Source organism: Moschus berezovskii, chromosome 26 (genome assembly GCF_049115385.1).
Source record: "Moschus berezovskii isolate FMDL1 chromosome 26, NW_MosBer_1.0, whole genome shotgun sequence".
Lineage (NCBI taxonomy): Eukaryota > Metazoa > Chordata > Mammalia > Artiodactyla > Moschidae > Moschus > Moschus berezovskii.
The window spans coordinates 8,103,735-8,130,380 of NC_142485.1; the positions used below are offsets into that span (position 1 = coordinate 8,103,735).

General features: G+C 42.7%; 1 protein-coding gene across 4 annotated transcripts in view; it reads left to right on the forward strand.

The window, feature by feature from the left end:
- The window catches only part of SLC20A2 (solute carrier family 20 member 2), a 106,810-nt gene that overhangs the window by 5,093 nt on the left and 75,071 nt on the right, over window positions 1-26,646 (forward strand). For 2 of the 4 annotated variants that reach the window (XM_055416662.2, XM_055416663.2), the window contains exon 3: window positions 405-503. The exons of 1 other annotated variant lie outside the window; for it this stretch is intronic. The gene's annotated coding sequence lies outside the window, so the exon portion shown is untranslated. Of the gene's footprint in view, window positions 1-404; window positions 504-24,762; window positions 26,639-26,646 lie in introns of those variants that run through there. One more of the 4 variants, XM_055416660.2, reaches the window with a different exon arrangement.

The following is a 26,646-nucleotide window of genomic DNA, read 5'->3' on the forward strand; positions in this document are numbered from 1 at the left end:
TGTAGCTTACTTTATGGCTCCATATAAATCACACTTATTCATACCATTTCCAAGTCAGATATGAATACAGATAAATAGTGTTTTCTCAAAGCCCGTCTTCTGTCCTGGCCAAGGTAAAGATCAAAATGTCAGTCACCAAAATTTCTTTATAATTTTAATGGATACTTTTTGTTAATTTCAGGAACAGCAAGTTATTTGCAGTATTTTTTATTATGCAACCTGTGATGCCCTGTAACATTTTTTTGAAACTATAGAATATTTAAAACTGAAGTGAAAGGTTGAAATTTTTTATGAGTTACTTATTGTTCAGTCTTGGTGAGAATTTTCACTACTTTATTAGAGTTTCTTTTGGAAATCTGGTTGATTTTTAACTGTTTTTTTTGTTTGTTTTCTTTTCTTTTCAGGGCGTCTTACCTTGGAAACAGCACAGTTTGGCTTTCACGTTTTCTCTGAGCTTAGAGAATCCTTTTTTCACCATGTCATCAGTAGGGACAGAGAACCAGGTTGGTTCCTTCAAGCTGTGTCCCAGTGCCTTGGAACAGCAGCCGTTCCCAGAAGTAAATAATCATGTCAGATGCCTGTGAATAGACTATAGGGCCAAGTGACCCAATACAATATTCATGGAAGAATGGTTTTTTAAAAACTGAAGAAAAGGCAAATTTCAAGAAGCAACCCAATGCCGTTTAGGATTTTTGAGCAGCTGAAAGATAGTTCTGCAAATTCGAAGTGGCGCGACTCATGTTTGTCTTACATGGTCTTCGTTAACCCATTGCTTTAGTGTGTAATATTTGAGTTATTTTTTCCTCTACTGCTAAAGCTGGTAATCTGCTTACAATCAGAGTTTCCTTCTGGGTGGATAGAAAAGTAGTCGATATAATAGGGGAAATGGGAGCTTGTAGAGGATGCTGGCCCCAGACGTTGACTTTCACCCAAGAATTCCTCAGAGTGCCAGATATCGAGGAACTGCTTCTTCTCAGTGGTCGTTCAGAACTCTGTGACTTCAGGTCCATTTCCTTTCTCTTCCTCCGGCCTCTGTACGTGCCTGCTTTTTTCTTGCAACGGATCTTTGGAAAAATCCAATAACTGTATTTTTTCATCTTAAAAATAAGAATTATATGAATCGTAGCTTCACGAACAGACTTTCCTAGGATCAAGGATAGAGTAATTGTCATTCTTATTCAGAATGGCTCTTTTTTTTTTTTTTTTACTGTTTCTGCGTTCTTATTCGGTGCTTTGTTTTCTACCTCTGTTTTCTAGAGGGAAATGAAGCATGATCATGATGTTCTGTTTTTAGTTATGTAGGAACCCAGATGTAGAATTTACAGGAAATTTACATCTTTTCCCCATTATTGTTTTAACCTTGTTTTAAGCTTCCACCAGACTTCTTTTTAGCAATATTGATATAAAGGCCACATTCTTATTCTGCCCTTTCTTTTTTAGGGAGGTAGTAAGGATCAGGGATTTCTCCAAACACTGATAAGCCCAAAAAGAGAAAAAGTGAGAGAGGAAGCTTTTGTGATTAACAGATGAAGCAGTTGATCATTAAGGTCATTGATGTGTGTGTACACGTGGTCAGTGTGAAAATCAGTGTGTGGATTAGAGCTAAGATGGTTAACAGACATGAGTAAATTGCACTGTGTTCAGTTCTTCTAACTTTTGCCAAGTCAGTTGACCTCATCAATACTTTTTCTCCTCTGGAGACTGGAAACCATTGTTCCTAATCAAGTTTTACCCAACAGAGAAACAGAAACAAAACAGGTTTTAAAATTTAATAAAGTGAAATTCCTGAAACCGTTTGTCTTTTTTTTCCCCAATATTTCCTTTTGCAGAGGCTTCTTTTACCTCATTCCTTTTTGTGCCTTTCTGCCCTACCTAGTTTTCGCCTGGTCTCACTTTAGCATTTATTCCTCATCTGTCCAGAATTTCTTGTTTGGCGTCTTTCCTTCCTGCGTTTTTCCGTGACTCAGCCTCCCATCGAGACTGCTTTCTGCTCTCTTTGCCCTCAGTCCCTTGGGCGTGCCCCTTCCTAGCCAGCCCCTCCCGTCTCTTCTTCTTGTCTCTTGTCGTCCCGTTGCCCTCCTTGCCCGGCTCGTTCCTGCCGCTTCCCCTTGGGTGATGACTTCTCCTGTGCCCCCTTGTCCCCTCTGTCTGGGGAGCTCCCTGGTCTGTCATGCGTTTTTCACCTGGCTCTGATTCCTGCTCAGCACACTGCATTTATGTTGTTTTCTTCCTATACCTTTTGTGTATTTGCTCCATGAGCCTTTTTCTATTTTCCTTGTCCCTGGGTGGCAGGTATTACTAGATGAATTTGTTGTCTCTATTTGCGTGGAACCCACGTCCTTGCTGTGTATTTCCTGGGTAGCCAGGATGAATCAGTTATTATTAACTTTTCTTGGAACATTGAGCTTCCTGTGTTTTCTGCTTCTAAGAATTAGATTGGTATTCTAGAAGACTAAGCTTACTCCAAAGAGAGGGTTATCATACGATGCTGGCCTTTTTAACTCTTTATTCAAGAGTTGTTGCCGTTTCAATTCACTGCCTTGCCTTGAAAGACAGACATTCAGAAGCAGGTTTGGGGGTAGGGGTGGGTGGAAAATGGGAAGAGAAAGGTAAATACCACAGAAGGACATAGTCAATTTTTAGAACTGGAAGGAAACCTGAAACCACACACCACAGACACTTAAGACTTATTAGGTAAAAGGTCCCCTAAAAGAATAAAAAGTATCAGTAATTCTGTGAAGGAATGTTAATACAAGGTCATCTGTTGTCTTTTTTTTATACTTTCAAGTTCTAAAACTTGAATAACAAAGCAAGCTTAATCTTGTAAATATTTTATTTTGAGAGACTTGATGTCTCCTTAAGTATTAACCGGTGTCATTTTGTAATAGTCTCAAAGTGTCATTAATAACCAACCCTGTTAGCTTCTTGCCTGGGAGAGCATATAAATAGTATACTCTTGCCCTTCTGGACTCTGGAGTCCTGATGAAAAGGTAGCTTTTTAGCAAAACGTTATGCTGTTGATGATTTATATTTTTTCCTTCATTCTTGCATGTGTTACGAGTGGTGCTGTGTGTATAAACTGCTGGAAGTGGACTGATGTGAGTACAGATGCCGCTTTATTAAACGTAGAAAAGGAAAACCCTGTAAACCACATTGTGTTAGTTGCACAGTCATCTCTGACTTTGTGATCCCCTGAACTGTAGCCCAGCAGGCTCCTCTGTCCATGGAATTCTCCAGGCAAGAATACTGAACTGAGTAGCCTTTCCTTTCTCTAGGGGACCTCCCTGACCCAGGGATTGAGTCTGGGTCTCCTGCATTGCAGGCAGATTCTTTACTGTCCAAGCCACCAGTGAAGCCCATAAAATGTAGTATCTAAATACTCCTTTTAAGAACCACCCAACAAATGGAAGCTGATCATACTGAGTCTTCTTTCTGCTGGAGCCTGCCCTCATTCTGATGGTGGTTGTCAGGCATCTTGGAACTGATTCTGTCATGTTCACCACTTGTGAGCAGATAGTAAAATCAACATCAGAACCACTGTTAGGTACTAACAGGAAATGTGTGCAGACATGCTCAGTGCAGCACTGTGGTCTGAGGTTCCAGAAATGGGCAAGGTGTGGGCTCTTCTATCCAGAAGTTCATCGCTGAGTAGGGAATTGTTGATGAGCGAACGATAGCAACACAGTGGGGCAAATGCAAACATATATTTACATAAGCAGCTGCTGTCACAGGAACAGGTTAATTGAGAGTGTCAGAAAGTATAAGGCAGAAACCTCAGAATGTCAGATACAGTGTGTAGATAATGGGTGTGTGTGTTGTGATTATGAAGTCACGGGCGGTCCCGCCTTTATTACCTGTGTGAATCGGACAGCTCCTTAAAGCTCTCAGACGCAGTGTCTCCACTTACAAATAGTAACGTCGTCTAGTGATCTTGCACGGGTTAAAGGAGGTAATATGTATAAGCGGCCATATGGTTCCTTATGGGCTTCCCAGGTGGCTCTAGTGGAAGGTCCCTCGCTCAATTCCTGTTTAAAAGTTGGAGGACTCGACACCTGGTAGAGAACATGGCAGATGAATGTACTCTTACAGCGAAGATAACATTGCTGCCCAAAACAACTGGAATTCCCATTTCACGTATGCTTTTATAGTTCTTAGGAAAACTTACCTTACTAAAAACCTGATGGTCAATCTCTCTCTTTTTTTTTAAAAACCAAAAGTTTATTTCCCTTAGTCTACCTGCCAGATGTAGTTAATGACAGTTATTTCTTCCCATAAGTCACATCCATTCTCAAATTTAAAATTTGCTCACTTAAGTACATGTGATAAAAATATACCATTAGCTTTTAAAGTGTTTAGCTAGAGTGACATCACTGGGATGGGTTCTCATAACAACTGCTTTCAGGAAAGTTGGAGGAAGACTTACTGGATACAGACGCTCTGGAACGTGTTATAAAATCAGCCTATGTGTAGTTATAATCTCAGTACCTGAATTTTATGTGAAACTGAATTTAGTTCCTGGATTATATCTACATTTTTGTTCTTTCAAAAGGTGTTTACATTAACTTCTTTCAACAGAACCAAACTGCACAATCTGCAGTTTCTAGTGTAGTAGAAAAAAATTGACGGGCTTCCCTGGGGGCTCAGTGGTAAGGAATCCACCTGCCAATGCAGGAGACCCAGGTTTGATCTCTGGATTGGGATGATCCCCTGGAGGAGGAAATGGCAACCTACTGCAGTTTTCTTGCCTGGGAGATTCCATGGACAGAGGAGCCTGGCAGGCTACAGTGCATGGGGTAGCAAAAGAGTCGGACACGACTTGGTGCCTGAACAACAACAAGAAAAAATAGGCACAGCGATTTAATGTTATTTTGCTTATGGTTGGATTCATTTCTTCCTAAATTAGCAGGTCTTAAAATATGGGTCTGTCTTAGACCATATGATAAATCAGGCTGGGTTAAGTTTTAACTGGAGACAAATGATTCTTCTGATCTGGGTTGTTTAGCTTTATTACAGAAGTCCACTAATATCATGACTAGATTTGTCTATTCTCTTGTGATTTTGTGTATTATAAGGCTTATATTTGGGATAATTTTTAAATATCAGTATTGAGATGGAACTACCAGCCCTGAATTTTGATCAAAATATATGTCTTGTCTAAAGCATCTTCAGTAAAATTCATTGTTTGCAGTCAAGGGACTTGAATCAGTTTGATTTGTGTTTTATGGCTGGTGTTAATTTGTATTGACATTCTCTCCTTTCCATAGCAAGGGAGACTTGGTACATTACTATTCCAAAGTTTAGTCTTAAGCTGGCTATGATTAGACAACTGACTTTCACTTGGTATTCTCAGCAGCAGTCCTGTGGGCACGTTAATGTGTTTAATCGCCCTAATGAATGTCTAATTAGCAGAGGCTTTGGGACCTCGCAGATGGTGTGGCATGGGCTGAGGTGCCGATCTTGTCTCTGAGTGCTCTGTTAGTCTTTCAGAAATGAAATTTCTTCTGATAGTGTTTTATTTTTATTTCTTGAATTTTTTATTATTATTATTATTGATAACAATAACAATTGCCCTTATGGAGCCTCAGTAGGGTCAGGCTCCTGACATACATTGTACTCTTTGCTACCATTCAGATAATTTCTAATAAAATTTGAGGTGATAAAATATGTAGTATATAAATACATGTTTATATTGATAAATAAGCAAATAAATGTTAGGTCAGTTCTGCAGATCCGTAGGCTTGTTGTGTTACACTTTTCCCACTGTTAAAATGAGGGCAGAAGAGGTGATTGAACCGTCCAAGGTCACACGGACAGTAAATGGTGAAACCAGGATTGTACTCCAGGTCTGATTAAATTCCATGCTTTCCATCACTTTTAAAATGTTTGCCTTTTTAAAATGTACTGCCTTTTAAAATGTTTCCTCTTGAAAAAGATAAAGTTTAGCTATTTTATAAGTGCAGATTATTTTGAACTAAGATGGACTCTGTAAATTCTATGTGAGATGCCTAATTTTTCCCCAAAATAAAACAACAGTGTTCTTGACTATGGAAGTTAATGAGGCTCAGTGTTAAATGTAACCAGTGCTCAGTGGAGAAACAAAGCCAGCTGCTACAGAAAAGTACAAAGGAGGTGAAAACCGCTAGGTCGGTGATTCGATATATGGTTGGTCTTCCAGACTTTTTGGCATATAGATATGTACATGTGTATTTTTTAAGCAAAAGTAGTTTTATAACATGCGCTGTTTAGTAACTCGTCTTTCATTTATTATATATTGGCCACCATTCCGCAGCATCATGAGTTGATGTATCTTCATTAAAATTGTCCTTTTTCAATTTTAAAACTAATCTTTTTATTTTAGGACAGTTTGGGGTTTATAGACTATTGCAAAGCTAGTACGGAGAGTTCCCCGTTTCCCTGTCATCAACATCTCGCCTTAGTGTGGCGTGTCTGTGAGAGCTAATGAGCCGATATTGGTACGTCGTTATTAGCCGAAGTCCACGCTTCCTCAGACTTCCTTAGTTTTTCTCTCTTGTCTTTTTCTGCTCCAGGACCCCGACCAGGACCCCACGCTTCAGTCCTCACATCTCCTCAGGCTCTTCTCGCCTGGGACAGTCTCTTAGACTTCTCTTGGTTTTTACTTGGACAGTCTGGGGGGCATACTGGTCAGATACTGTCAAGCTCCCCTCAACTGGGATCTGTCTGACGTTTTTCTCCTGGCTCAGCTGGGGTTGTGTGTTTGGGGGAGAGAGACCCTCTGGGGCAGAGGGTGGTTTTCATGGCATCGTTTCAAGGCTACCTCCTGTCTTTGTGACTCTAACCTTGGTGTCCTGGCTGAGGGGGTGCTTGTCAAGCTCTCCTGCGAAGTTCCTTTGTTCCTTTTCCATCCCCACATCAGGAGTGGGGGTCCTGCTCCACCTCCTTGGGGCGGGGCAGGGGATCTCCCCATGGTGTTTGGACTCTTCCGCACAGGGCATTGGTCTGCTCATCCAGTTGTTGATTTATATCCATGCAGACTGGATATTTGTATTGGTGTTACAATTGGATACAGTACAATCCTATTGCTCTAATGGCTCCAGCTGTGGCCAGTCAGAAGTGCTTTCAGTTGGTTCCTGTCTCCCTTTGCTCTACCTGGTTTTTTGGTTTTTTTTTTTTTGATGTGGACCATTTTAAAAGTCTTTACTGAATTCGTTACAATGTTGTTTCTGTTTTATGTTTTGTTTTCTGGTCATAAAGCATGAAGGGTCTTAGCTCCCTGACCAGAGATTGAACCCCTACCCCCTGCACTGAAAGGTTTAGTCTTAACCATGGGACCAGGGAAGCCCTCATACCCTGTTGTTGTGGGTTAGTATCTTCTTTTTTCACATAGCTGCTGGGTATTCCATTGTCCAAGGATACCATAATATATTTAATCCCTCTTGGATGATTTAGGTATCGGGTTTCTCACCATTGTAAACAATGCTGTGATGAGCAGTCTTCACAAACTGTACTTAAGAAAATGGTTGTCCGGTCATCCTGGAGCAGTTGCTGTGTTACAGGGACTGCTAGTGTTACGTTTTCAGTGTCCCCGGCTTCGTCTTAAGGCTCTCTGCAAGCCGATTTCTGAGGAGCGAGCATTTTCACCTGACCCACGAAAACCGTGGTGTGTTTATCCCTGTTGTCGCCTCCCATTTTGGTTTTTTTTTTCATGTGGTCAGGGCTGGTGGTGCAGGTGGCACCAGAGGTCCCGAAAGCTGCTTTGAGAATTAAGCTCCACGTCTCTGTCGCCCCAGCCTTATCTGTCAGCTTGCGGCCAATCTTGTTTAAAATTTCCATCCACTCCCCCCTCCCCACCACTGTATTATTTGCATTGAATTTACGGATGGAGTGGTGAAGGGCAGAAAGGTTCCTCTTGCTTTTTCTAAGCCAGACTGAAGCCAAGCCTAAGCATTACTGTCTTTAAAACTGTTATTGCAGACAAATACTCATCTTGCTCATCCTTGTGGTCATCGTATGCAGATTCCTGTCTTCTGCTAGCCTCATTCAGATTATCTTGCCTGTCTTTTGACAAGATTGCAGACTTTCCCTGTTCTTTCGTGAATAGGCTTTGTTACAGTCAGCTTTGTTTTCCTCTCTGTTTGTGGTATTTCTGGATTTTGGCTCACTTTTATCTCCTATTTTCATTCAGCGAGCACCTTTTAAAAGGGGTGTCACCCTTCTTCTCATTTCTAAGCAGAAGTTTAAAGGTAAATAAGAAATAAGCACAGTTTCACATTCTTCTCTGGTCAAGTGCATCCAGTTATCCGGGCTAATGTGTATCGTGGGTTTTAAATTCTTAGAAGACACACTTTCACCCCAGTGTGCTGTGACTATGGGGATTTTTAAGGTTTGCATCTGTAGCCTTTCGCCTGCTCTACCTGTTTTAAACTGCCTTGTAACCCCTTCCTGATGCAGTGATGGCTCCTTTCCCTTAAAATCCTCTTTGCTTTGAGATGGTCTTTTCTTCACTCTGGCATCATTGCTGCGCCAGCTGCATGGCCTTGCTTGCATTTCTTGCCTTCTCTTTCTGTTTCCTCGTCTGCAGTGAGGCTCTTTAGCAGCCGCCACCTCACTGGACCGAGTGTTGGCTGAACGAGATCTGCTGTAGTGCCTGGTGTGTGATATAGCAGATATACTCTGTGCGTATTCCCGCCATCTTTTCCTCTCCAGCTATCTGGCATACCTCCCTTTACTTGTCTATGAACGTAGAACGGTTAGTTGCTCAATTGTAACCAACTCTTTGTGACCCCATGGACTGTAGCCCTCCAGGTTCCTCTGTCCATGGGATTCTCCAGGCAAGAATACTGGACTGGGTTGCCATTCCCTTCTCCAGGGGATCTTCCCAACCCAAGGATCAAACATGGGTCTCCTGTACTGCGGGCAGATTCTTTACCATCTGAGCCTCCTACTTTCCATTAGATTAAGAAAAATGTTTATCATAAGTAAGTTTTATGTTTCCTTCAAACTCATTTTAAACTTTTTGTCTTGAAATGGTTACGGATTCACAGGAACTTGTAAAGATACAGAGAGGTCCTGTGTGTCCTTCACCCGGTTTCCCACAAAGGCAGCTAGTACAAGAGCAAAGACAGAAGACAGACCTTGGTACAGCCCGCAGTGCTGACTTGGGTGTCTCCAGCTTTATAGGCATGTATTTGTGTGTGTGTAGTCCACATAAGGATGATATGAATTAGAGACACTGGACAGGATCAACTAATTTGATCAGTTTTGGCTTTCCCAAATATGACTATCTTCTAGCCTTAAAGTCACCGATAAAATGTTCTTTGTAAAAAAAAATGAGAGAAAGGAAAGAGAGTGAAATGTAGAAAGCAGTGATTCTGGTACAGCCCACAGAGCTTACTCTGCTGTCTCCAGTTTTACACACGTGCGTTTGTGTATATGTAGTTCTGTGTAGTTCCATCACGTGTGAAACTAAAATTCGCTCAATCATGTCCGACTCTTTGCAACCCCATGGACTATACAGTCCATGGAATTCTCCAGGCCAGAATGCTAGAGTGGGTAGCCTTTCCCTTCTTTGAAAATATATGCTAATACCATCCACAGTTATATATAAAGGCAATTAAAGTAATACACGTTATCATTGTCCTTTGTTTTAAACTATCTGTATGAATTGTGGCATGCATCCAAAGTATAGAATCCTGTCTTCTTTGTACTGTAATGTAATGTATACTAAATAAATATTTCATTTGGCTAACGAATCCCCTTTCATATTTTATTAACATGTTTTCTCGGGTATATTATTGTTCTCAGATACTAAATTTGAGTGAGACAGATATTTCATATAATGGTTTTTCTGGTTTTCAGTTTTCTATGATGTGGTAGAGATGAATTTTTTAAAATACTTCTGCTGCTGCTAAGTCGCTTCAATCATGTCCGACTCAGTGCGACCCCATAGACGACAGCCCACCAGGCTCCCCCGTCCCTGGGATTCTCCAGGCAAGAACACTGGAGTGGGTTGCCATTTCCTTCTCTAATGCATGAAAGTGAAAAGTGAAAGTGAAGTCGCTCAGCCGTGTCCGACTCTTAGTGACCCATGGACTGCAGCCTACCAGACTCCTCTGTCCATGGGATTTTTCAGGCAAGAGTACTGGAGTGGGGTGCCATCGCCTTTTCTAGATTAGCACAAAAAATCAGCAAGTCCATCATTGACTAATGTCTGGCAACATTTCAGATAATTGGTAGGTCAGTGCTAATGCTTTTTGCTTTCCAACATCATGTTTGGGGGTCCTAAGATGTTTCGTAAAATCATTGCCTCCAAAGTTTATAATAAATGATGAGTCGTTATTCAGATGAAGCTACAAATACTCTTTTGACATGTGAAGGGCTTCTGTTGATGATAGCCATGGATTTAAATAACTTTATTAACACGTTTGCACCAACCTAATAAGTTGGGCATCAGAAGTCCACATAAGGATGATATGAATTATAGACAGTGGACAGGATCAACTGATTTGATCAGTTTTGGCTTTCCCAAATACGACTATCTAGTTCTAGCCTTTAAGTAACCGATAAAATGTTCTTTGTAAAAAAAAAAGGGAGAAAGGAAAGACAGTGAAATGTAGAAAGCAGTGATTCTTAACTCTGTTTGAATTATCTCGTTAGCTTTAAGAATGAGACAAGTACCCATGACCCGGCCAATTAAATTAGAATCGTTGAAAGTGCCGCCCCAGCACTGGTATGTTTAAAAAACGCTTCCAGGTAATTCTGACGTTTAGCCAAGGTTGAGAACCCCTGAACCGACAGACAACAGTGTCTTTGCCCTGGTGTCTTTGCTTTAGAATGGCCTAGTGTTTGTACTTCATGCCTGCATCTCCCACCTATTAGACTCATGGGTTCTGCATTCCTTTTATTTATGGCTCTGCCCAGATGGATATTTTCCTAAGGGGAAAAAAATCACACCTGTGGACTGTGGACACATTTAATATACAAAACACAGCTTTCATAAGTATAACAGAAGAATGCCTGTGACGGTGAATCAAGTACCCAAAACAGTGAGAAACTCAGAATCACTGAAAAGTCAAAAGGAAGTTAGATTTGGTCCAAGGCATCCCGTGGGTGGAAACCTTTTGGGGACATCAGAATAGGTTTGGAAAACCTGCCTGAAGTGTTGGGGTGAGAGAGCTGAGTCTATTTATAGATCCTGTTGTCAATTTTATTTAGTTTCTTTTTTTTTTAATGTATTGCTTTGCAAAATCAGTATTTGGTTGTAAGAAGTGAAAGTATGCAAGGATGAACAACAACCACAAAAATTCATTCCTCCCCACCATGTTCACAGATGTGAATTCTTCTACACCTTTTCCTGTATTCAAAAAAAGATGTTTAATGATGTAAGATTTGTTAGGGGTTTTTTTTTTTTTTTTTGCTTTTCAAGTAGGATCATACTCAATACATTATTCTAAAGCTTTCTTTTCCTCCATAATAGATCATGGCTATTTCTCCAGATCAATAGATCAGATCTAACTCTTGTTTTCAAAAAATGAATAACATTTTAAACATATGTAATTTATTCAGCCATTTCCCTGCAGATGTATATTCAAGATGGCCCCTCCTTGTTTCCACTATAAACAGTGTTGTAACACGTATCTTTGCATGTATAACTTTTGTGTCTAAGGTATTCTAATAACCTATGGTTTGGTTTCCCTCAGATTTCTTAGTTTCTGTATATCTTCTCTGATAGAATTAGTGAGTTAAGGTCAATTGAATTCCAGTTAATGGGCTTCTTCAGGGTGTTGTTGGGCATTAGATAGAGAATCAGTTATTTTAGAAATGGCTCTGAATGGATCCTAATGACCATAGGTATTTTTCATAGCTTCTAGATTTCCTAAGGTTTTACCTCAGCAGGCCAATGGATGGGCTTCATGGAGGTCCTGGAACCATCTGATGTTGATTGCAAAACTGTGTACATGTGACATCACTTTGCCAACAACGGTCCGTCTAGTCAAAGCTATGGTTTTCCCAGTAGTCTTGTACTGATGTAAGAGTTGGACCATAAAGAAGCTGAGCACCCAAGAACTGATGCTTTGGAACTGTGGTGTTGGAGAAGACTCTTGAGAGTCCCTTGGACAGCAAGGAGATCCATCTAGTCAATCCTAAAGGAAATCAACCCTGAATATTCACTGAAAGGACTGATGCTGAAGCTGAAACTCTAATACTCTGGTCTCCTGTTGCGAAGAGCTGACTCATTGGGAAAGACCCTGATGCTGGGAGGGATTGAAGGCAGGAGGAGAAGGGGACAACAGAGGACAAGATAGTTGGATAGCATCACCAACTAGATGGACATGAGTTTGAGCAAGCTCCGGGAGATAGCAAAGGACAGGGAAGCCTGGCATGCTGCAGTCCATGGGGTCACAAAGTCAGACACAACTGAGTGGCTGAACAACAAATCCTTGTGATGGCTTTCATCAGATTTTCAGCAGAGCTGTACCCTCAAGAAAGGCTGAAAACAGATAAAATCAGATGGTAGTTCTGAGCCTCAAGATTCTATAAAGGGATCTTTGGAACCACAGGGAACTTTTGAGTTCCTGTTGATAGCACATTTAAATCACATTGTCCTCTTTCTGTAACAACTGGATTGAGAGAAGTTTATCTAACTTTCCAGATGACATCAACCTAGGAGAGATGACTAATGCCATACAGAGCAGAGTCTCGATTCAGAATCATCTGGATAGCTTGTGGTAGCGTTCTAAATAAAATCAGCAAGAGGAAGCATCTGCAGGAGCCGAGGATTGGCTCACATGCACCCGAGAAGTTCAGCTCGAGTTTCTTTGGCCACAGGCTTCTGCAAGCCTCTCTGTGATGCAGCTGCTAAAGACAGGCGCTAGACCACACCCGCTGGTTGTGTTCTCGCCTGTGACCCAGGCTTCGGGGAGACACTAGCAGAGCAGGGAGACGAGTGATGGGCTGAGAAGTGGAGTCGCTGAGGATCCCCCAGGGGAGGAGTTTGTTACTGGAGCGGAGGGAGAGGGTGTGAGAGAGCAGCGTGGATCAAGGACCGGCGGGATCGGATGGTGGTTTGCAGAGCTTGTGCTGTGGATCTCAGGTGCTCGGTAAATATTTGATGAACGGAAATTACAAGGCAAAGGATTTTGACTCGATCTGAGCTCTAGCGAGGGCTTCCCTGATAGCTCAGCCAGTTAAGAATCCGCCTGGAATGTGGGAGACTTGGGTTCAATGCTGGGATCAGGAAGATTCCCCTGGAGGAGGGCATGGCAACCCCCTCTAGTATTCTTGCCTGGAGAATCCCATGGACAGAGGAACCTGGTGGGCTACAGCCCATGGGGTTTCAAAGAGTCAGATAGGACTGAGTGGCTAAGCACAGCATGCAGCACACACTCCTAGTGAGAGGTGTCCAGTGATGGGGTGGGGCCCTGGAAATAATGACTTCAAACCTAGTGATGGGTGACCAGGACCAGGGCTTTGGAAGGAATCCTACTATGAGGGAGAGGTTGTGCTGTAGGACTTCAATACCCTTTTCATTGGATCATCATATTTCTTCTCTCGGGTACCTGAATTCTAGAACAGGAGAAAATTCTAGGATAATGTTGCTGGCTCTTTTAAAGTACTTTTTTGATGCTTTTAACTCAAAGGCTGTATGACTGCCAGTACAGGTATTTTAAAGGGGCCGAAATGTTGAACTGTAACAGGTTTTTATCTGAAACGTGCATTGCATAAATTATTCCACTATTAAACCTGAAGTAACTAGTCTAGACTTGTAGTGTGTGGTTTAAGAGTTTATTTTTGTTTCTTTAGAGAGGAGAAAAGCCACATTCTTTTCATGCTACAAAAAGAGTAAAAAAGGAAATTTCACCACTTCCTGGCTTCGTTGTGGCCTCCGGGAACACAGGACACTTATCTCCATTGGGCTAATTGTTCTGAGTCCTGACTCAGATGATAATTGCTCTGCGCGGATCCGTGTCATGCTTGCTGTCTCCACAGGCCTGCACCTGAGTGCACACTGCCCTGCGAAAGTGTAGCTCTGATACTTCACTTGGTTGAGACACAGATATCTCTTATTGTCGCTCAAATAATTGAAACAATGTCAAAATCCTTTAGATGGCGGAAATAAATATTGTCAAGTTTTTTTATATAAAGTTTTGAAAGAAAAAAAAAACACCTGTATCTCACACTAGTGGTTTTAGAACTGGGTGGGAGCTGCTGCCACTTAGGACCACGGTTTCCACTCCTTTTTCTGGTGCCAGAGATGTTAGGTTAGGGGGTGGGCTGTGCCCCTTGCTGGCTTGGCGACCCTGCTCTCCCAAGTCTTGTTTGCTCACTTGTAGAGACAGGTAAGGATAGCTCTTACACCTGCAGAGAGGCACTCAGCATGTGCTGGAACTTAGCACGTGTTTAGGGAACTCCCTAAACATTCTACTGCTGTGTCTTCCACTGTCCCCGCCTTGAGCTCCTTTCTTTTTTTTTTTCCTGATTCAGCAGATAATGTCATTGATACGTCTTGTACCATCTTGAACATGGCATATCTAAAGGTAATGTGTATATTCCCTCTCCTGCCCCTTCCTCCTCTCCTGCTGAGCCTACTTCTGTTCTGTCCTGCTGTCTCTTCTTTTTTAATGAATGGGGACCGCTCACCTGGCATGCTGGGGGCTCTGGAGTCTTGCTCTCTGGGATTGAATCCCCACTCTGCCGTTTCACACTGCCTGACCTTGGACAGGCTCCTTAATATCTCTCAATCTCAGCTGCTTCAGTGATGAATAAGACGGAAGCTCACCTTCTAGAACTGGGAAGACTCACTGAGATGAATACATGTTAGCACTTGGTGTCGTTCCTGACATTTAATAAGTAAGTTGATCACTTACAACTCCCAAGCTGGAAGCGGGGGCGTCAGCCGGGCTCTCTCTTCCTTCCCTTCACCTGGGAGTCATCAATCCTGTTGATTCTGCCTCAAGTCTCTCTCCTGTTTCTGCTGCTGCTGCTGCTGCTAAGTCGCTTCAGTCGTGTCTGACTCTTAGCGACGCCATGGCCTGCAGCCTGCCAGGCTCCTCCATCCATGGGATGTTCCAGGCAAGAGTACTGGAGTGGGATGCCATTGCCTTCTCCACTCCTTTTTCTAGTCACTGCTTTTAGGGTCAGGATTTCTTCACTTGAATCCACTACTCAAAAGAGGTTCATAACCCCTCAAAGTAATTTGTACCTTTTTTGACATATGTGCATTTTTCCTTAGGAGAAGGCTTTTAACTTTTCTTTTTTTAAGGCTTTTAATTTTTATCACTCACGTTCACACAGGTCAGTGACCCAGAAAAGGTTAATACTAACTAGTGGCGCAGACTCTTCCCTCTTTGTCTGTATTCAGGAGCCTGTAAATGGACATTCCTCACCAGTCTCTGTCCCTCTGATCCACTCTTATATTTTTTAATTTTAGAATATTATTTACTTACTTATTTTTGCATTTTTATTCTTTGGACTCACCCCATGGCGTGTGGGGTCTAGTTCCCTGACCAGGAATTGAACCCTTGCCCTCTGTTGGAAGCGCAGCGTCTTAGCCAGTGGACCACTGGAGAAGTCCCTCTGGTCTGCTGCACTCTGTTGTCAAGTTAACTTTTTTGTGTTTATTGTTCTTGCACCTGCATCCCGCTTGTTTGGTTGTGTTGACTCCCTGTTGCCTGTCGTGGCTGTCGTCACCCCAACTACATGCTGGAATCACGCGAGAAGACTTTCAAAAACACCAGCACCCAGTCTGCATCTTGACCAATTAATTGATACTAAATACCGGACATCAATTCTGTCTTGACGTTTCCCAGGAGATTTTGACGTGTAGCCGGAGTTGAGAGCCTCAGGGCGGCAGGACGGTGCGCTGGTGAGAGTTCGAATGGCCCGCAGGGACCTCAGTCTTTGCCTTTTCCAGCCTAATCTTCTGCCTCTGCCCCCATCCACATCCTGTCACTTGCACTCCGGGCACGTAGTTCTTGCTCTTCTCAGAACGGACTCTGAGCTTTCGCCTGTCCTGACCGCTTTGCCTCACATGCCTTCTGCTTTTTCTCTGCCTGGTCTTTTCCATCACAGACCCTCCCCTCAATGCCAGAGACAGTCGCAAGCCTCCTTGTGAAATTCCTGTTACATAGGCCTTACAGTATATTAGTTATTTCTGTGTCTGTCTGCCATACCGCACTGAACTGCTAGAAGGTAAGATCCTTATTTATTTCATCTCTCTTGGGCTCGGCACCAGCTTAAGAAGCTCCCTGAGAGTCTGACAAATAAGTAAATGAAACAGGAAAACAGTAGCCCACTCCGGGGATCAGGAAATTTATGGGGTTGGGGAGTGTAAGTAAATATAGTCTAGCAGATGGGGTGAGGAAGGCTTGGCAGAAGTTTTATCCTCTAATATTGCTTTGAATTTGCTACAACACTGGCTCTGTTTTATGCTTTCGTTTTTTTTTTTTTTTTGGCATGGGAAGCATGTGGCATCCCAGTCCCCAGACCAGGGATCAAACCCGCATCACGCTCGTGGAAGGTAAAGGCTCAGTCACCTGAAGGCCAGGGAAATTCCCTCTACTGTTGTGTTTTCATACTTTTGTAAAAAGGAAAGATCCATGTATATGTGTTTCTCACGTGGGACTGGGAAAGTTGAGACCAGCTTTGAGAATAGCTCCAAACACTGTTGAGCATAAAGTCACGTCATATATGTCTCCTGAGATGGTCCAGAGATTTCTGAATGAGAGATGGAGCCAGCCACTTCGATGATGGCAGCTGTTTATTTTGCCCAGTGGATGGTCCCAACTTAGTTACTGATTTAAAGATATCCTTATATGGACAGCCCTCCAGACATTATACGCTTCTAATTTTGATCTCACCTCTGGCCTTTGTGTTTTAGCTGCTGCTTCTCTTGGCTATTTTTAATACTTTTTTTTCTCAGTCTGTCTCAGAATTGTCCAACACATTCTAAAGAATCATAACTTAAATTTGCTTGATTCCTCCTTTTCTTCAGTGGCCAGAATTAGTTAAATTTTGAAAGCGATTCCGTTTTGTAAATAATCTCAGAGAGACTCTTTTGGATGTTGTGCGGGGGGATGTTTGAGGTTTTATCCTAATTATTTTACTGAACACTGGCCCACCACTCCACTCTTAGGAGAAGAGATGGCTTGTTTAACACTTGCACAAAGGACAGTAAGTACTCGTCTGATGTCATGATTTGCATGTATTTCTGATATGCTGTGTATGAACAACTAGCATCCTCTTTGTCTAACTGGCTGTTTATTATCCTGTAATCCTGTATCATATCATTAGAGAACAAGAATTTTCTTATTCAAAATCGAAGTATTGGTTGGAATTTATTAATATTTATTAATATGCTGCTCTTGTATGCATCCATCATCTTATTTAAAAAGAGGGTTTTTTACTTTTTAAAATTAAAATATAGTTGTACAGTGTTTTATAAGTAACAGGTCCATAGTATAGCAATTCACAACTTCTAAAGGCTTTGTTCCCTTTATACTTATTATAAAATATTGGCTGTGTTCCCCATGTTAAGCCTTAAAGAATCTGGATTTATCAAGAATTCTTCCTTTCAGTGTAGTTTACCTGAAAAGATCTTAAGTAGTGAAACTGAAAAGATTAATTTTTAGTTATTTTTTCGGAGCCTTTTTAAAAAAACAGATCTGACTCAAAGAATTGGGTGATATTCCCTCTCCTGGCAATTGGAGAGACAGGAATAGAATGTCAAGAAAAAGAACAGACCAAGTCTTACAATGTGAGCATTAAAGTCTAAAATGGGTAATTGTCTCCTGTTTCACAGGCTGCAATAACCACAGATACCCCAGTACTGCTTGTCCACCCTTCCTTGTGTGAACCAGGGTCTCTGTAAAGAAGCTGGTCTCTGTGTTTCAGAGAACAGCCTCTTGGATTATTATAATTACTGGGCTGTTACAGTTCTGAGAGCTGAGTTGTTAGTCCTTCTTTGCTTATCACTGATACTTTGAAAAATGAGGCTTCATGGGAGCATTTGTTAAAATGAAATATACAGTGCTTGAGACAGAATCACGTACATCTATCTCAAGAGATAGCCTCCGCTCCCCCTATAGAAACCAACTACCTCCTGAATTCTTGTAGCCAAGTGAAGTTAGAATCTCTTACAAATATTTCAGCTCCTGTAATTTGAGGTTGATTTTGAACCACTTACTGCCAAAGTGACCACTTCTCAGTGTGTCTGGTTGGGAACAGACTGCATCCATTTACAACAAAAATATTAAAAATTAGAAAGTAAATTCTTGATTTCCCAACTCTCTTGGTAAACTGGTACCAAGTGTTGTGTTTCCCCACACACTTGGGCATTGTAGGAGGGCTTGGTGGGTTGAGAATAGAATATAGGAACTCTGAGAACTTATTTGAAATTATTACTAGTAAAACATTGCCGCTTTGGATTGCTGTTAATGAGGGTCCTTTCAGCTTTACCCTGCAAATTTCCTCTAAAAACTTAGAGTCCCAAAGTAGGATAGATTCTCTACTAATGTACAGGTGGTTCAAACACAGTTTCCTCTTCCTTATTATTTTATGCAGGTAAAATATATATTTTTAAAAATCTGTGCCTAGTGCCGTTTTGAGTGTTATATGTGCTTTAACTCATTTTTACAGCAGTCTGTTAATTTGCCTGTAGCGGTTCAGTGAGCAGGTAGTGAAGTTGGGATTCAAATGAACCCAGAAGGGTAACTCTTATTAAAGAACTTGCCTACAACCTACAGTCCTCAGAAAGTCTTAAATTTCAAGTTAGAAAGTAGGGTAACCCTTATTCTAAAAAAAGTTGTAGATGCTTCTGAAACAAATTTAATTGTTTGTGGATCAAAATAACAGAAATGAACATTAACTGATCACATACCAAAAGATTTTGGAAGTTAACAGCTTGTTGCCCGATTCTTAACAGTTTTCCTATAATTGGATGGAATAAACTGAGAAGGGGGCATTTATCATTCGTGGTTCAGCATAACTTGTTAATTCAGATTCTGTTCACCAGTGCAGTTTGATTTGTGGTAGGTGAAGTTTTTACCTATACGTTATCTGTGAAAAAGAGGTCTCTAAGCAAATCGTATAAGATTGCAGGAAATGTTTACTTATTTCAATGTAGCAGAATATTTTCAAGTACTCTTAGTATAATCTGTCAACACTCTTTAATATTTTCATCTTAAAAATGGGAAATTCAGCTTCATATTTAATAGATTCATGTAATAAAACTTCAGTTAAAAAATTTTCAGTTTGGATATATAACTACTTGAAGCCAAATTAGACTGGAATTAGTTAAGATTTTGTTAACCCACCTTTTGAGTCATGTGGCTTAAAATCTTGTTTTTCAGGGCTTTTGTTTCCCCCCTGAAATCTTAGATTGCAGTATATTTAAGGTTTCTTGTTTTGTATTAGCTTGAATGCTAATAAATTATAGAGGTTCAGATGGTACTTAATAAGCCTATGCTTGTTTTTCCATTGATAGTGTTTTTATTACTGAGACATTAGTGTGGCTTTGTTTGAATCTGACAGCTATGCTACTGTCTAGCAGTTTAGTAAGCCTGGCATCTCCCAGGCAGAATTGGTGCCTCAAGAGAAAGGGGGAAGGACAGTCTCCAATCTTCTAGCTGAGTGGAGGCTAGTATTGGGGCATGTATGACCCTGTGCTCCAGTACAGAGTCTGTGAACTTCAAAGGGAAATAAATAAATATATATATATATATATATATATATATATGTGAATATAGCATCTAGTACATACCAGGTTCTGTCCTTGATGATACAGCTATATTTCTATTTTCATGCACATCTGTCTACCTATCTTGCTATGTATGCATAAATGTGTGAGTTTGCTTATTTAATGGAATGTTTGGAGAAGGCAATGGCACCCCACTCCAGTATTCTTGCCTGGAGAATCCCATGGACGGAGGAGCCTGGTGGGCTACAGTCCATGGGGTCGCAAAGAGTCGGACACGACTGAGTGCCTCCACTTATATATTAAGCAAAGGCACTGTTCTGCATTCTTTACAAATATCAACCCATCTAACCTTCACAGTCACCCTATGGAGTTTGTATGTTGCTTTTCTCATTTTAAAGATGATGAAGCTGAGACTCAGAGAGAGAATTAATTGCCCAGAGTCAACAACTAGAAACTAGAAGTGATGAAACTAGAAGAAGCCTGGACAGTCTTGCTCTGGACTCCATACCCTTATTGGACACTTTTCAGTATTGATTTGGAGAAAGGAAGCACCTTTATCAGTGGTCTAAACAGCTGTTCATTGACAGAGCTGAAGTCTGTTTCCCAGACATACACGGCACAGACATGCATCACAGCGTCCCTTTGTCTCCGACTTTGCACATGTTGTTGGTTCTGTATAATGTTCTTTCCGCTTCTTGTGCTGCTGAAAGCTTATCAGCAGGCAAATTCACATGTTACTTTCTCCAAGGTGCCTTTCTTGACTAACGCCACCAGAAGATTCCTGGTGGAATGGATTTTTACCCTGTGGGATGCTTATTGATTACCCTCTGACATGGTGGCAAGTTTATATGTGTGCCGTCGTGTCTTCTGTCAGATTATAAGCCTCTTGAAGGCAGCACTGCCGCTAGCACCGTGTTGGGCATCCTGCCGTTGTTCAAATCTTGCTAATGCCTGGGAGTTTCGGATGGCAGGAAGCAATTGTTTAGCAAGTGTCTGTTCAATGGATGAACAGGAATGCATGGTGAGGATAGATTTTCCCCGTGGACTTCTAAGATACTTAAAAAGATCAACTGTCTAAAATAAAGTATTTAAACAGCAGCAGTCATCATGCTGCCCTTATTTTTATAGTCCTGATACAATTGTTATAAATTATGTAGAATTAGCTGTTTATCAAAGTCTTAAAGAACTGGCTGCTATGTGTATATATATATTTTACCTTACAGAAGTGCAGAAGAAAAAGTGGTTTATTCTTTGAATCCGTTATCTCTGTTCACGTGTGCATAAACGGTACTCTTAATCCCATTTCTGAAGTATTAAGATGGCCTGAACAGCCGTGAATGTGGCGTGCTGCAGTCCGCAAAGAGTCGGCCAGGACTGAGCAACTGAACTGAACGGCGGTGAACTATACCCATGTGGTCAGTCTGAAGGCCAGGATAGAGAATCATCTTTTAAAAGTTTGTTTTTATTTGTTTGTTTGTTTGTGGCTGTCCGGGGTCTTCGTGGCTGCACACGGGCTCTCCTCACTTGTGATGCGTGGCCTTCTCATTGTGTGGCTTCTCGTGTTGCCGAATGTGGGCTTCAGGAGTTGCGGCTCCCACGCTCTAGGGCATTGGCAGGCTCAGTAGTTGCGGTATGAGGGCTTCGCTGTACCTCGGCGTGTGGGATCTTCCCAGACCAGGGATCCAACCTGGGTCTCCTACATTGTCAGGCAGATTTTTTTTTTACCACGGAGTCACCAGGGAAGCCCGAGAGAGAAGTCATTTCTTTAGCAGAGAGCTGTAGCGTTGAAGGCCACATAGATTAGTTTGGCCAAAAAGTTTGTTTGGGTTTCCCTATAAAGGGATACAGAAAACCTGAATTAACTTTTTAACCAACCCGATATTTGTTTCTAACTATAGGACGAAACAAATAAAGCTTAAACTTAACCATTTTAGCAGTTTCACATTCAGACCTTATCACTGTTTCATTTTAGTTTGATTAACGTGCTGGTGGATATGACAAAGTAATTGTAGTAATCAGAATTGTGGGTTTTTTAAAAAAAAGAATTGTGCATTTTTAGGAGTGAGATAGACACAGATTCGTCTGAGAGGGTTTCATTTGAAAGTAAAGGGATGGACTGTTTACAGACCGTTTGAAGATTGTGTATCTTTGAGCTTTTGCTGTGTAACAGGCCTCCTAATTCTAGTAGCCGGGAAAAGCAAGCCTGAAGTCTCACGGTTCCATGGGTCACCGGGGTGACTCTTCTGGTTGGATGGAGCTAGCCAGTTGGTCTCTGAAGTCAGCTGGCAGCCTGGTTGGGGCCGCCTGGCCTGGGGTGGCCTCCAAGCCTGTGGGGGCCATCGTCGGGCTGGCTGTGATAGGGCTTCAGTGCAGATGGCAAGTCTGTGCCCCATGTGGTCTTACCCTCAGAAGGTTAGGTGGGCGTCCAGTGCTCGGTGCCCTGAAGTGCAGCCGGAGTGGGGGCCAGCTCCCCCACCTCAGGCCTGCACTAAAGTCTCTGGCTTGTTTGCTGTTGCCCCGCAGACCAAGCCCAGAGTCAGTGTGGGCAGGGGCTCCCCCGGGGTGTGGGTCCAGGGAAGTAGGAGCTGATAGGGGGTTATTACCGCCACATCGCCCGGACACGGAACTTGTACGAACGGTCGCTCAGTGTCCCTCGGCTCTGAGCCAGCCCTCGGCTCCCAGCACACGCTGCTGGAGTGGAGGAGACCTGAGCCGGCTGCCCAGGCCGCAGAGTTTTCAGAGCCGAGTTTACAGGCTCTGGCTTCCCTGAAGCACGTCACGATTATTTGGAGCCCCTTTCAACCTTTTATTCTTTGAAGCTTTGAACTGTCAAAGCAGGAAGGCTCTCACCCTCCCTCAGTAACGTCCCAGGCGGGGGCTGTGGGTGTAAAGGCGGCAGTTTACTGGGAGCGTGTGCCCAGCGGGTGCCGGCCGCTGGAGTCCTTACCGCCCCTTGATGTTGCATCGCCGCCCCTGTTTTACGGGGCGGGCGGGGAGGTGGACTCACACAGGTCAGCTGAATTGCCCAAGGTCAGAGTGGTGCCCAAGGTCAAGCGGGTGGGTTAGGAGCTGCCTTTTGAACTCAGATCTTTCTCCCCAGTGGACTGGTGATACTTATTTGGTTTTTTCTTTTTTTTTTTTGAGCACGAAGCCATTGAGTACCCTTCATGCCATCCTCTGAAAAACTGGTGACCATGAAATGTGAATTTCCCCCCTTTTCTTCTCTTTCCCACCCTGTCCCTTCACTAGTTGGACTAAATCACCAGGTTTAATTGGAAGATGATGAATACCTCAGAGAGGAAGCTTTCCTGCTGGTTCCAGATGTCCTTTTTAAAAATATGTTAGAATAATTAATCTCTCTGTGACTCTTGGAGATTTCAAAATAAAATGCAGAATCCTGAGATAGCCTAAGACATATATTTAAAATTTTAGGGGAGAGGGATAAATCAGGACTTTGGGAGTAGCATGTACCTACCATATAAATATATACATATATATTCAAAATAGATAACAGAGACCTACTATATATTAGCACAGAGAACTACGCCCAATGTCTTCTAATAACCTAGGTGGGAAGAGAATCCGAAAAAGAATATGTTAGAACTGAATCACATCGCTGAACACCTGAAACGAACACACGTTGTAAATCAACTCTACTTGAATAAAAAAGTTAATTTACATTCATGAGAAATAACCGTCATTTAAAAATGAAACTGTGGCCCCTGTCTCGCGCGCCCCCCTAGTACGCAGCACAGAGCCGCGTCCTCACATTCTCAAGCACCGTGTGTGTGCCGGGTGGGGAGCGGCGGTCTGTCCGTCTCACTCAGACGTGAGCTCCTGGACGACCCAGAGGCCTTGTCTTTCGTCTCTTCTGTGTCCTCAGCCCTAGGTCCCAGGGTGGGAACATTCCAGGGTTTGTTACATGATTCCGTACCTGGGTTCCGCGCCCAGGGACAGACTCGGCTCTGCTTTTCCTCTCGCCTCCATTCCGTCCGCCTGCCCTCTTTTTGGTCCGTTCTTTCTCTTGTCCAAGTCATTTTCCTCCCATCTGTCTGCGTTCCTCGGCTTTCCCTTCCTCCAGCCCCTCGTTGGCAGTTTCTCTCTTCATTATCTGGTTTTTTAATGTTTCATGTTGGACTATAATTGATTCACAATGCTGTGTGTTAGTTTCAGGTGCGATATCTTTATGACGTGTTGAAATGATGGTATCTCGGATATATGGAGTTCAATTAAAAATATTATTAAAATTAATTTCACATGTTTGTTTTTACTTTTTTAATGTGACTGGAAATTTTTGGATTATAGAAGTAGCTTGCTCCAGAGGGTCCTTATCCAGGTCAGTTCATTAATGTGAGTTTTTGTTTTGATTTCTTGGATCTGCTAGACTGGAGACCCATAGATCACCTCCCCTCACTGGCACGGCTCTGCCTCCCTCCCCCTGCCCCACAGTGTGTGACCTCGAATAGGAAGGGCTTTCCCGTGCTTTTAAATGATGCACAGAGATTTCTCTCTCCTGTCATAGGTATGCCCAGGAGAGAGTACAGTTGATTCCTGTATTCTTCTCGCTAATGAAAAGGAAACAGCAGGGTGACTCATGGACACGGGAAGATACACTATTTACTTTGGAATGTTTCAGTTCTTGGATCTTGGGACAGGTGTGGCCACTGTTGAAAGAAACAGTGTAGTCACACTCAGCATATTTGACATGTGAAGAACTGGGGCACTGCCCAGCGTCCCCTGCATTCAGCGTCAGGGATGTGGGATCTACTTTCTTCTTTCTCTCTGATGCCAGATTCGATGCATAGGTGCTTATGGTGTATTGGCTTTTTTGTTTGTTGAGGGAAGAAGTACTGTTTGGCTTAGAAACTCTTTGACTGCACTGTGACATGATAAGTTAAGGATCACTGTATCGAAAATAGCCTCACGATGTCCTCCTTTGGTGTTGAGAATTCCAGAATAAGTTCGCTGTGGATCACAGAGAATTGATCGTATTCATCTGAGGTCAGCCATCTTTGATAAGTACCAACTTCTTTCCTCTGGGCTCGGGGTGGGGTGCCCCACTGCAGGGACTTGGGTTGGGGCGGTTGATGAGTGCAGACAGCTACCATCTCGTGGGGGGTGAGCAAGTCCTGGTTGCCGCTGCCTAAAGCTGGGCTCTGGGGGTGGAAACGCCCAGACTGGCAGCCCACAGTTTGTGTAAACAGCCAGGAGGGGGATTGTGCTCATGCCAGTGAAAACCAAGCCGTTCGCCACCTTGGGTGGTGTGGCACACGTGCCGGTGCTTTGTAAGGGCAGGGTCAAGTCTTGTGGTTCCATGTCACCTGCCTGTACCACAGTTGACCTGGGATTTGGGGAGCTAAGCAGAACAAACCTCCTGAAATCTAAACTAACATACGACATTTTAAAATTAGAAAAACAAACAGCTCCGACAAGGATTTGCAGGATTATAGCTAAATAGTTAATATGGAAGACATGCCATGGAGTGGTTAGGAGGCGGGGTGGAATAATCCCGTGTTGATTTAGCGAAAAGCGTGGAACAGGCCGTTGAATTTCCCTGTTTGCCCAAATGTTTAAAAAACCAAAATGGAAAAATGACATCTCCCAGAGATGTTCAGAGATTTGATTGATGTTCATGCCTTGATATCGCTCATGAAGTACCCAATAAGATCAAAATATATTGTAAGAACTAAATATCCACAACAAACTAGTGTGAACCATCAGGAGTTTGGGGTCTTTGACCCAGGTTGTACTTACTAAGGCAGTTTGTATTTTTCAAAGAAAGTTCCGTGTCACCTCTAATTTTCTTTTGAATATCAGCTGTGTACTTGGGGTCTTTAACTGTCAACTTGAGCTTCAACAGGATTTATAGATGGTCTGTCACCTATAAAGGACAGTTGACCAGTTGTAGCCAGCCAGGCAGTTAAATGCACTTCAAAATGCTTCTTGCAAAGGATGGTGCCTTTTGCGAATATTTGAGATGTTTCTTCTCAGTTGTGGTCTATTAGTAAACCGGCATCCTCATAGCAACTCCTTGGGAGGTGCAGAAGACAAAGCCAGAGGGAAAATAAATGAAATTAGTTGATTATGTAGCGAGGAAAAAAGCTTTCCTTTAAGGTTCTTTGTTGATAGACTTATTGGTATATGTCTTGGATGCCTGTTCAGTTTCACATAGTACCAGATCTGGGCTTCCCAGGTGGCTCAGTGGTAAAGAATCCGCCTGCCAATTCAGGAGAGGCCGGTTCCATCTCTGGATAGGGAAGATCCCCTGGAGAAGGAAATGGCAACCCACTCCTGTATGCTTGCCTGGGGAAATCCCATGGACAGAGGAGCCTGGCGGGCTGCAGTCCACGGGGGTCACAAAAGACTCAAACACAACTTAAGCAGACCAAACAACAGTACCAGGTCTGACCGGGCTGTGTAAATAATCTGATTGAATGGCCCGTGACGTTTTCTTTTTCTTTTTTTCTTGTGAAGAGTATACAGCACTGCCACCTTGTTGCCAAAGTTTTGTCTGATTTGAAAGAGCTGAAAAATCCAGTGAGTGCCTGTGCTGAAAAAGAGCTCGCCCTCTCCGTGGGCCGGCACTTGTGAAAACAGCGCGGAAGGCGATAGCACCGGGGGACCGCATTCAGTAATTAGCATAATCACTATGCTCTGTATTGTTCGCAGGGCACGCCCCTTGGCCGGAGCTCCCATTAAGAGGACACCGATGTTGTCCCAGTGAATAAATCCCGGAGCGTATGATGCAGATCAGCGAGTTCCAGCGGGCTGCGCCGGTGCGGTTAATTTTAGCCGGGGGTTTGTTCTATGAGTTGTAAAACTGTTTACCCGAGTAGAAGTTAGTAAGCTGAAATGTGACTTCTCGGCCAGTGTGAGAGAAGCCTATTTTAGACTCAGACTGTGTTGGCGATCCGGAGAGCGGTCTCTGAAGGGTTGCAGTCCCCATTTCCTTTGAGAGTTCTTGTAAGTAC